The sequence below is a fragment of the Euprymna scolopes genome, chromosome 14, assembly GCF_053919585.1.
Source record: "Euprymna scolopes isolate OS-2025 chromosome 14, ASM5391958v1, whole genome shotgun sequence".
In the NCBI taxonomy this organism is placed as follows: Eukaryota; Metazoa; Mollusca; class Cephalopoda; order Sepiida; family Sepiolidae; genus Euprymna; species Euprymna scolopes.
The window spans coordinates 45,742,189-45,754,688 of NC_136495.1; the positions used below are offsets into that span (position 1 = coordinate 45,742,189).

Sequence of the window (12,500 nt, forward strand, 5' to 3'; positions counted from 1 at the left end):
GATAGTTCGATAGCTCGTGAAAAAGTAAGGTGAGACAAGAAAAAATCCGACTTAGCTACATACCCTCCCAGATAGTAGATTTCTAGAGACAAAGAATAGCCTCAGGTGTGAGAAAGTGTTTAGAGTGACAGAGAGAACCGATTTTACGAGAATCAGAAAAGGCAATGGATCTAATATATTAACTCCAAGAAACATTTGATGGGAAAGATTCAAGGTTGATTTCTCCTCAAGAGCAGAGCTATCCATGAAAATCACAGACAAAAAAAGTACACATCTACGATTGAAAGACACGAGCTGAGCCGTAACAGGATTAAACGAAACAGGCTATTTCAAGTTTAGAAAATTTAGCAGTAAATCTAAAATAAGATGCAATGATGATGGACGCCTGACGTATTCCGTATTATTTATCCCGCAGTCAAATTTAAAGATGGCTACCGGTAAAGCAGATGCACAGAAAAGTAAAACAAAGTAAGACATAAGTAGAATTACGAGAATAAAGAAATTAATATATTGTGCTATTAAAGAAAAAATATATTTGAAGAGTTAAATGTTTCGGTTTCGATTATCAGTCATGGCACCTGTATTATTTCTTGGGAATATTTATCATACATATCAGATTTCTCTTAGCGTGTCCCTCTGTCCGTTTCACTTTCACTTGGAAACTACTAGACCGATCTGACTGAAATTTTGAATGGACTTTTGTTACAATAAAGTGCGGCGAACTAAGTATTATGACATCTGTTCGATACACAGTTAGGGATAAATAGGGATTAATTGCTACAATACCACATTCTCGAAGTTTGGCATAAAACCGCCATTTTAAATCAACGGGCTATAACTTTTGCCAGTTTTTAACAAACTAGAACGTCTTGTTAGTGTAATATTCCCTGTTTATAAAAGTTATCAAGATCTCTGATATTTCGGAAGTAGACAAATTTCGCAATGTATTTATTAGATTTTTGAAAAAAATTGTGACGGACGGACAGACGGACAAAATCTCTGTTGATATATAAGGTGTCAAATGCGTTGCAATTGTTAAAAACGTGACAAATTAAGTATATTTTACTTCCAATATTCTACTGTTTCATCATTAACGTGCTATTTTCATCTAATTTATAAAATATGTGGGTGTAAACCTTTGAATTATTCGAACTACTTTTCTCAAATTTTGGCCGGTGTAACCTCTGACCTTCTTTGGGTGCATTTTGTTCAATTCAGAAATCTTTATTCCGAACTCGGGAGTCCGTATAGAATTTCGAACGAACCCCTTTATTTAATCCACAGGGGATAGCTTGTCCTCGTTCCATCAGCCATAACCGAGTAGTAGTCTTAATACAATTTCAAACTACTTAAGATTTATACCCGGTCATTCAGAATCATTAGAAGGATTGTACGATCTCTTTCAGATGGCTTAGGCTTCTTCGAGAATTTTGTTTTGAGGAGGATTTTTTCCATACTTTTTTATACACTGTCATCACCTTCGAAACAGTTCCTTTCGATACGGCCATCATCTCAGTCACTTCCGTTACGGTGATACCTGCTATACAAGCACCAGCAATCTGCATCTTTGTCAATCTGATGTGTGATTTTGATTTTTCTTACTAATATTAACATATACGGTATAATCGCGTTGGCACACCGGTTCTCGTCAGATCACCGAAGTTAAATAAAGTTGAGCCTGGTTAGTATCAGATGGGGTGACCATTTGGGAATTCTAGGCACTGTATATGCTCTCCGTTTATCTCGACATTTGTTTCCAATCGTCCTGTACTTCACTTGCCACTGGTATTTAACAATGTCGTTTCAGGAGAGGTGTGGTTGGAGATTGCGCACCTCCTGCCACAAAAATTTCACCCGCAAGTAACCCTTCGTGGGTATCCTTAGTCTGTCCAAGACTGAAGGAGCTTGTTTTTTGTTTTTTGTTTTGTTTTTTTTACTAATGGTAAATATATAAAGTAAGCCAAACAAATTTAACCAATCGATTCAGGACAATAAAAACATGAAGTCAATATATTGATAATTCTTTTCTATTTTTATAAGTGTTTTAAAAGTAATGCATAAGTCTCGTTACTTACAGAAAGTGATTTTTCTTGCTATTTATATGCTTCCCCACTGAGCAAATAAGGCACGATGTCGTTTTTTAACGTGAAGAGAGAGGAGGAGGAGGAGGAGGAGGAGGAGGAGGAGGGGAAAGGGGGGCCAGCTCCCCCGAGAGGAGGAAAGAGGAAGCTGATAGTGATGCTGCTTCTTGGTATATAGGTATGTCCCTACATAGACCAGAAACTGATTGCCACAAGGGCAATGGTCTTTCAGTGCAGTATCTGCCGGAACAGATAATACACTTTGATCGTTAATGCCCGAGTGATTTTTCTGGCTTTTTTTGCGTTTATTAACAAAGTAATTTATTTTGATAATTTTATTTTTATTTTTATAGGTGTTTTAAAATTTATGCAAAATTCACAATCTGTTTCCATTATTTTGTCTCAACTAATATATATATATATATATATATATATATATATATATATATATATATATATATATATATAGTGTGTGTGGGTGGGGGTGTACCGCGTCGGACGTAGAAATTTCCAGATTGGTACCTGGGGGCGCGTCGAATTCACTAGGAGAGATGCACCCTTAGTTTTCGTTAGGACATGCATCTAGAAGGAACACCGATGTAAAAACCTGAGGTCTACTGTGTGCTCTGTCTTGTGGCAGCCATTGCATCGACTAAGATTAGCAGTTGTACGAAAAAGTGTGGTTGGTTCTGCACAAAGATATCACCACTATAAACAAATCATTTGTATCGATTTCCGAACACATTAGTTTTAGTTTTTGCGAAGCATATACGTCGAAATCAAAAGGAGGTATATAATATATGTATGCATGTTTATATGTATGTATGTATATGTATGTATGTATGTATGTATGTATGTATGTATGTATGTATGTATGCATGTATGCATATGTTTGCGTGTATTGTGTGTGCACGTGCATGCATGCATACACTGTCTAGGATGTCTTTCTTATTTTATATTTGCAACGAGTTTTTATAACTCGATTCCATTTTGATTTCCATCAGTGAAGAGGGCAGATATTAAACAAGAATTGTGTATTGTAAAATTGGGATATGAAAAATGGTTTCCATGCCAACTAGAAACGTCATTGTTGGCCTCACAATTTGTCAAGTTTGGAAACTGTGAAAGCAAGGCTGCGAAAAAAAGAAACAGAGAAGATGAATAAGAGAGATTCGTAGTTTGAAATGGCCGGGTAAATGTCACGCCGAAATTGAACAGAACCATTCCGACATTTATTCTCTTTTTTTTTTCTTTTTTTTTTCAATTTCCTTAGAAAGAATTACTTGTAACGCCTCAAAAACATTTTGCCTCTTACGAAAGAGAAGTATTTGCATCATTATAGATCACTCTCCATGTTTTAGTATTGACACATTTGCTATGTATTTCATATTCAAAAGTGACAAAATGTGATGATATAAGTCCAAAAAATAGGCGAGTTTTCTGATGCAGATGCTGGGAACAAACTTATCTCACTTTGGAGGTTCAGCAATAGATAACGCCATAATCGTGTGAGTTGCTTCTCTCATACTAACCACGTCGTCAATAATTCAGAAACGCGACTCATTTTGTTTCTGATATTTTTTTTTAAATGAGGATTGGTGTTTCGTATTATTTCGACTATTAAGACACCTGTTCTCATCTGGAATATGTGCGAGTGTGTTTTTGTATAGTTTTTCAAGACTTTTCCATTTTCGTATTAATTCAGGTCTGTACTTTCTACATTTTTTAGATGAGAATTGATAATTCATATTATTTAACTTATTTGGATTCCTGTTCATCACTCGAGATGAGAACAATAGTTCGAATAATGCAAATAACAAGAATCACCAATCATCATCTATAACATTTCTTAAACATAATAGCACTCAATGGTAAACTCAATTTATCTTTAAACCGACGACTCAATAGGTGTTTTTCTAAACGATTGGGCGTGGTTGACACAAGAATACAAAATCACGCGACCCTAACCCCATCTAGTGGTAAAAACAAATATCTATAAAAGGGATAACTCCGATCTCAGGAACTTCACCGGTAAATAGTTTTATTTCTAAATATATATATATATATATATATATATATATATATATATATATATATATATATATATAAAAGCTAAAATGTGTGTATGTGTGTATGTATTTATGTATGTATGTGTGTTTGTATGTCTCGCAAAAACTTTCGACAATAGTCACGGATTTTTGCCAGATTGGTATCATTTTAAAGTTCCAACCTTCGCCCGACAAATATCGAAAAATTGACCAAAAACATTAATTTCTTCCCCCTAAAATCATCGGTTTTCTACATGGAGGAGTCAGCAAAAACCGTCCTCTCATGACAAGTTCGCTTCTACGCATGCGCAAATGATATCGGAACATGATTTAGTTTAAATATTAAAAAAAAACGGCACAATTTCGTCGACGTCGTCTTAGCTCAGTTGCTTAGAGGGCGGCCTCATTATATAAAGGATTTGGGTTCGAATCGTGGCGTGAGATGTGTTCTTTTTCGATTTTTTAAATTTTAATATTGAAACAGGGTTATTTAAGCCATTTTTCACGTGTTTTTTTTTTTAGGTTTTTATTTTTCAGATTTTTTAAAGAAGTTTTTCTGTTTTCTTTTCCGCGTTTTCTTTTTTTGTTTTTTCCGATTTTTACATTTAACATCGTTCGTTTGCCTTACGTTAGTTTTTTTGTGTTTTTTTCCGATTTTTTAAAGTTTAACATTTATTTTATGCAAAATATTTACTTCGCTTATTCTTATGTTTCGATTAACACCCTCCCCCCTCTGCCCGAGCACACACACCTTTAAACACCCGGACAACGCCGGGTACCCGCCACTGTTCATTTATAAATCTTAAAGCATATAAAACGTCTCAAAAGACAAGACTCTTATCGACGCACATTTTTAAAAGACCAGTCAGACGCGCTCTGAAACGTTCTGCTTCGTTGCATTATTTACAAACCCGAACGGGTTTAGTCTATTTGAGTTACTATGCTGATTGAGGTCAACCAGTTCTCAGACATCTTCAAAACAAAAACAAAATACCTTTGTATTATTTTATCACAACAGTCGAGTGCTAATACGTACTATCAAACGCAATCCCCTTTACATTTCGGTTTGGTTTTACACCCAAAATAAAAATGTCATATCATTCCATTTTTAAAAAATAATTCGATCTTTATTTGATTTTTGTTTTTACACTAAACAACGCATATTGCCACCTGGAATGTAAGGAGCTACTAGTTGTGCTTGTAGCTAAGAGGAGACTGTGTGGCGTTTAGTAGCGAGATGTTTGTTCACATTACATTTAAACTTAACCAGGTTAGTAAAGTCAGGGAAGCAGGAAATAGGAAGGAGATTCTAAAGTCTAGCAGCCCGAGGAGGAAAAGTATTAGAATATAAAACTTTCCGGCATCTAGGGACCTCAACATTGAAGGGGTGTGATTTTAGTGCTTTCCGGGTTTGTCATTTCGAAATCATACCGTAGAATTCGAAACCGTCTCACTGAAAACAGTTTTCGTTGTGTGTGTATATACAACTTGAAATGAAAGTCGTCCGCATGATGTTTATTATTAAATAATTCAAATAACTCTACAAACACCACACAATTTGATGTAGGGGATACTGTCTGGGACATCATTTGCAGGGGTACTATGTAGGGAGTTGAGCAGTAAGATGTCTGCTTACATTACACTTGAACTTCTGCATGTCAATAGAGTAAGGGAAGCAGAAACCCGGAAGTGAATTCCAAAATCTAGTAGTCCTAGGGAGGAAACTACTCTAATAGAGTAGAAGGCTTTTTTACATCTGTGGAGCTGTACTGTGTAGGGGTGGGATTTTGCTGCTTGCCCGGGTTTGTCGGGGGTATTTACATCGAGGAGATACAAGGACTTGTGGTTCTGTCGGAGCATCTACCATTACAATACTTTTAAAACAGGCAGAGGGATGCAACATTTCGTCGATGGGACAGCGTTGGAAGCCTAGCTGTCAGTGTGGGACCTATTAGGTTGGCAACTCTCTTTTGAACCCTATAATAAGTGTGAGAGACTAGTAGCAGATGCACCGGTCCAGTTACAAATGTCGTCGCATTCGCTGCCGAATCAGATCAGCCACAATTATTGAGTCATGACTCGAAACATCAAATGGAGAAGTGAAATAAAAGAAAGTCAATTGTGTGTTAAACGCATCGTTTAATTATCATTTCGTTATGTCTGATCGGCTTGTGACTCTTCAAGCGTTTCGCCCTCCTCTCTCTATCGTTTATATCATATTCGCCTAAATATCATCGATTTTTTTCTATCGATTTTGGTGTACTATAACCTCATTGACCACATCTTAACACCTGTTGGAAGCGATTCCTATTTTTCAGAATAACCGTTATTTTAAACTCAGCTATGTACTAGTTATCTAACCACTAGCACCCATCCCCACCTTACTATTTATATTAGATAATTCACTCACTTTTATTTTGTCTTCTTGACGACGCGTGTATTTTTGTAGTGGGATGTAACATTATATTCCCTATATAACATTTGCTTTTTTTCCCCCCTTTTCTAAATTACGTTATTCGCTTTTTCATGCATCTCCCTGTGTATTCTGTAGCATGCTTTTAATATCTAGACAGCAGGGTGACCAAGAAAGATCACTGACTTATTTTTAACTTGAATAGACAGTTTATTTTTTAGAGTTATGAAATTTTAACATATGATGAAGATAATGGAAAACTGTTTACAAAGAAATCCCGAGTTCGTCAAGATACACATGAAGAAAGTCGGTGGTTACATCAGCCGTAATGTTATGAACACTAAAGATAAGAACAATCATCATCTTGAAAATGTAGAAACATCATGGAAATCTGGAATAAAGATAGACTCTATTTTTGATACGGATCGATCAGGTTTGAAGGACACAAGCAGAAAAAAATTTTCTTTTATCAAAAATGGATCTTGTGATGAAAAAAAGAACTCGGTTTTATCATCTGTTTGTTTACAGATGTTACATGCATTGAAACTCAACCTGATTAGACCCAAAGTTGTCTCGTTTATTTTGCTCATTTTCTGGGGTCCTTGAAACCTAATTAATCCTTTAATGTAATACACGAGTAACGTCGGGGTTCCTTGCTCGTCACATGATTGAATTCCCACAGATATTCGGGCATTTTTGAATTCGATCCAAGAGATGTCTAAATTTTAAACAATGAAACAGAGAAACTTGGCAGATGTCCGCCTACGCAAGAAGTGCGGAACACAAAACCCAGCTTTGCGCGATTCCTCGCGATTTAACCTTAAGTCGTAAAACAATAACGACCAGATTTGCCTTTTGTCAGTTGTTCAATGCTTTCGTTTTCTTGTTAGTTATCGAATCCCGCTTAGGAAGATGCGTAGTTAGACAAATGGATGTTGCCGTGGACTGTGGAATCGGTCAAGCTGGACTAAAATCTTATTAAATAATTTATTACTTCACTCACCAGGAGTTTTTACACAAATCATCATTTGGCATTAATCTTCCTTCCACTGAGTGAGAACGCGACACAAGGTCGGAAACGTATGATTTGAAAAGACACCACCACAGAAGAAAAGCATTCTTGTCTGGAAAAATGTTTGGACTACCTCATCTTTATTCGCCGGTAGAGACGCTTCAGGCGATTAAGAATACACTAATCCCTTCTCAAAGCATGAAAATGTAAAAACTAGGTGGGTGGCTCTCCTAGAAATGTTTCAAACGCAAGATTGTAAGCCAACAGAACAATCCTTTTCAATAATGGCCTAGATTCTACTGGCTTGGGGATGGAGGAAAAACACCAACTGTGAATCATCGTCAGTCATCATCAGTGATTGTTCAGTGACAATATCTAGTGATGATTACGTGGAGTCTGAGTGACAGCAGGTTTTCCCAGATTTCCAGCAGTTTCCATGACTTTTCGATAACCACTGTGAATCAGTTTGCGTTATCGCTACAACCGTCTATCATTGATTTTTTTGTTAGCATCGACCATTAGGCTTCTCTGGAATTTGATTGGTCATAAACCTCCTCAAAGTCCTATTACTCTCTGCACCTTTTTAGTGATGTGGTTAGTGTTTTCCATAATTTTGTGTGGTATCTGTCGAAGCATATGCCATCACGTGTATGTAAGTGTATGTGTGTTTTCTGGATTAGCTTTTATGATTTTTGCAAGTTTATTATTATTATTATTATTATTATTATTATTATTATTATTATTATTATTGTTATTATTATTATTATTATTATTGTTATTATTATTATTATTATTATTGTTATTGTTATTATTATTATTATTATTATTATTGTTATTGTTATTGTTATTATTATTATTATTATTATTATTGTTGTTGTTGTTATTGTTATTATTATTATTATTATTATTGTTGTTATTGTTATTATTATTATTATTTTTTTTTTATTATTGTTGTTATTGTTATTGTTATTATTATTATTATTATTATTATTGTTGTTATTGTTATTGTTATTGTTATTATTATTATTATTATTATTATTTACTCACTGTACCTACAAGGCGTTATCCGAGTGGGGACTTATTGTCAAGCAGAGGTATAACAGAGGGGCTCGTGATACTAAATGTTACGAAAAAGTGTACAACGTTAAGTTTTGGAATTTAGTTTATAATGCGTTGATAGAATTCGAATACAATATTGCGAGACTTGAAAATAAACAAAAGTATCTGTGGGTTAACTGGGGTATCCGCATAAATAAATCACAATTGCATAGGTAGTACTTAGAGGATCAGGAATCTCAACCTGGATAGCGGAGATGTCCGCGACGCTTGCTCATATTAAGAGTTGGTGACTCAGAATCCCGCACACTTTATGAAATAATCGTGTGAACATTTTTTTCACTGCTCTCATAATATTCTTAATCATTTGGCTCGTAAACCATTCATCTTATTAACACTTATCCTCGAGTGACTTTTCATCTTGATATCCGTTCATATTGCTTTGTAGTATTTTTTAGGATTGTAGTAGGTATCCTGTTACAATCCTTCACCGATCAAATCAAGAGCTACATAAGGGAGGACATTCACTTCTTAAGTTCCTTAACACATAGAGTAGAAAACGAGACACTGCTACTTACATTTGACGTTAGCAGTTTATATAGCAACATACGAAATGACTTAGGAAAAGAAGCAATATCATACTGGATCAGGTCCTGGATATGACCTTAAACTATATCCGATGGTGAGGCCCCACCTTGCGGGCCTTGGAGAGTGTGGAGCCACCCTTTAATTGCCATTGCTCCCAGGTCCACTCTGACCCGGAGTGGTAGTACCTGTTAGGGTCCCAACTATGGGTTAAATAGAATCCGACTTAAAAAAAACAAATATACCCCATTAAAAATCGTTCCTCAAATAACTAGATTCGGCATTAAATAACCTGAAAAAGGTTGATATGCCGTAAAACAAAAACAACCGACCAACCATACTGGATCAACAGACACTCACAAATACTACACTCAAGATTCACAAAACAATTCGTTATCGAAAGTATAGACTTTTTCCAATTAGTAAACACTATACGAATGTCTTAGTATTATGAACCAATTCTGAAACGAGAATTTTAATTAGTAAAAATGATGACATTAGGCACATATAAGACGAGAACACAAGTCAGTCATGTGACCGCATAACCATGTCTGACAATATTAGGATGAGCCAAAATTCCCTGTTAGACATGATCCCAAAAAGTGACTCCTTACGTCCAAGTGACAGTACACCTTGCTTGGGGTGAAAAAAAATGTAATATAAATTGAAGAAAGTTTATTTTTTTAAATTAAACATAAAATGTATTTTAAAAATTAAAGGCATTCATCATTTTTTGTTGGTTCAAGCTAAGTATGACACGAGGAATGATCTCAGAATATCACAGATTTTTTTCTCAAATCTAATTTGAACATGATGATCAAATCAAACGTCTGAACGCTGCGAGGTGACAATTATCTTGTGTCCAAAAGCGCTGATTACTAAAGTGAAGAAATATTTCATTTGTAGTTGACACAGTAACAAAAAATATAATCGAATAAAACTACAGTAGAAACCTATTTCGTTAACGGAGAAAAATGTTTCATAGACTATACCCTATATCTATAATATAAAGCTGAATGTGTGTGTGTGTGCGTGTGCGTGTGTGTGTGTGTGTGTGCGTGTGCGTGTGTGTGTGTGTGTGTGTGTGTGTGTGTGTGTGTGTGTGTGTGTGTGTGTGTGTGTGTGTGTGTGTGTGGTCACGAATAGGCTCCTATATGGTTGATTATTTTAAAAAACTGATTACATATAATGATAGAAGATGTATCGAGACACAGAAATGGGTACGTTTGTCTGGCAGAACGGTGGTTCATTAACAATGTGAGGTCTGCGTTCGTGCCTGGACCACAAAGTATGGAAATAAAAAATTGAAAAATTGAAAAAAAAACCGTTTACAAGTGTTTTTGATATAGATGTACATAATAATACTTTGATACGTATGTTTTAACTTAAATAGGGATGGTATGATAAAATTGTGGGGTCTGCGTTCGCGCTTGGCCTCCATAGAATGGAAATAGGCACAAACTTTAATAAAGATTTTTCATATCTATCTGCGTAAGTATACTTTGATAATTATGCTTCAGTTTGAAGAAATATGGTATAACAAAATTATGGGGTGTTCGTTCGCACCTGACCTCCATAGAATGGAAATATGTCACAAAGTTTAACAAGGTTTTTTAATATAAATCCACAGAATATTATGATAAGTTTTTCAGTGTGCACAGGTATAGTATAATAAATTATGGGGTTTATCTATTTTATTTTTACTTTCATCATATTTTGCTTTGGTTTTGATACCCCCAAATTTGAAGCTATCTCTTTACAACCCTTCCTTTTCATAACCTATCATACTTTCATAAATCAGAGTCCATTTTCTGTAGGCTGTTTTTGAACCCAGTCAACAACGGGTAGTTTTGCTAGTATATATATATATATATATATATATATATATATATATATATAATCTTTAATCGGCAATTTGTCATCGTGTTTTACACTTTTAACTCTTTTTGATAATATATTTACTTGCTTTGTATAGCTCTCATAAGAATTTCTTTTAACCTCTTTTAGCCTAAAATCATTTCATTTTTAATATTTTCACTTAGGTGTAATAGTGTATTTATATTTTTTAGACTAAACCTGCAACATAGTGTTAGTTATTTATATTGTCTCTGCCGGTCTCTCTCGACCCAAGACTGTACTCTAATCAACCACGTCTCTGACAACATAAAAGCAACACGCTCCCTAAATACTAGCACTAAAGCACGTGCATTTTGGTGACTTTTAATGTCTACCACAGTAATTGGCTTTATTTCTCTAGTTAACCAGACGCAGCTGGTAACATAACACATAGCGTCTCTCATTACCTGAAACAGACAATCATGTTCCTGGCCCGTCTCCCGGAGCGATAGGATACGGAAAGTCTCACTTCTAGACCTATTTCTGATCTCAGTTCTTAAGGATTGTAGAACAAATGCCGATTGCCAACTTTGGAATGGTAATCAAGCTGTGATACTGATAGACATCACCTTAACTTTCGTTTCTTAACTTAAGAGCCATTGCTCAAGACTACAAGATACTTCAAGAAACCTAAATCGGAAGTCAATTTGGTCCCAATAGTAGCGCCTTACACCAAATTTGCACTGTTCCTTGTCTGAGGTGAAAAATCAATTAAAAAATATAAAGTATTTATGATTACCTGATATAGCTCTTATGAGCATTCCTCTAAGTAGATTGTATTTGTCCGTTTTTAGCCTATAACCTTGATTTGCTGTATAGTTTTGTTTTCTCACTTTGTTATTGATCATATACTTAAGGTTTCTATGCAATGTCTAATTTAATTGCATCGTCTCATCGTGTATAAATAAATGATTTTTCCATAAATCATTTCACCATTTGCTTTATAAACTCACACACAAATACATACATACATGAATATATATATATATATATATATATATATATATATATATACATACATGTAAACTTACATATATATAAACATATATATACATACATATATATACATATATATACATACATATATATATGTGTATATATATGTATGCATATATATGTATGTATATATATGTATGTTTATATATATGTAAGTTTACATATATATATATACATAAATATATATATACATATATGCATATATATACATATATACATATATAATATATATATATATAAATATATATATATACATATATTCAAGGTGATTTGAAATTTATCATTGAAATACAATCCTTACAATAAATGAATATAATAAAATATATAGCATTAGATTTTATTTAAAATTTAGTATGGGTGTCAGCATCTGGCACTAGCTTACAAGATGTCTGGGAACCGCATCAACCGATTTC

At 34.5% G+C, this 12,500-nt stretch overlaps 1 protein-coding gene and 1 pseudogene across 1 annotated transcript in view; both read left to right on the plus strand.

Annotated features, from left to right (window-relative positions):
- Positions 1 to 12,500, plus strand: part of LOC145293357 (uncharacterized) — a 585,333-nt gene that overhangs the window by 424,001 nt on the left and 148,832 nt on the right. The gene's annotated exons all lie outside the window — the stretch shown is intronic.
- Positions 1,613 to 1,730, plus strand: LOC145293415 (5S ribosomal RNA; annotated as a pseudogene).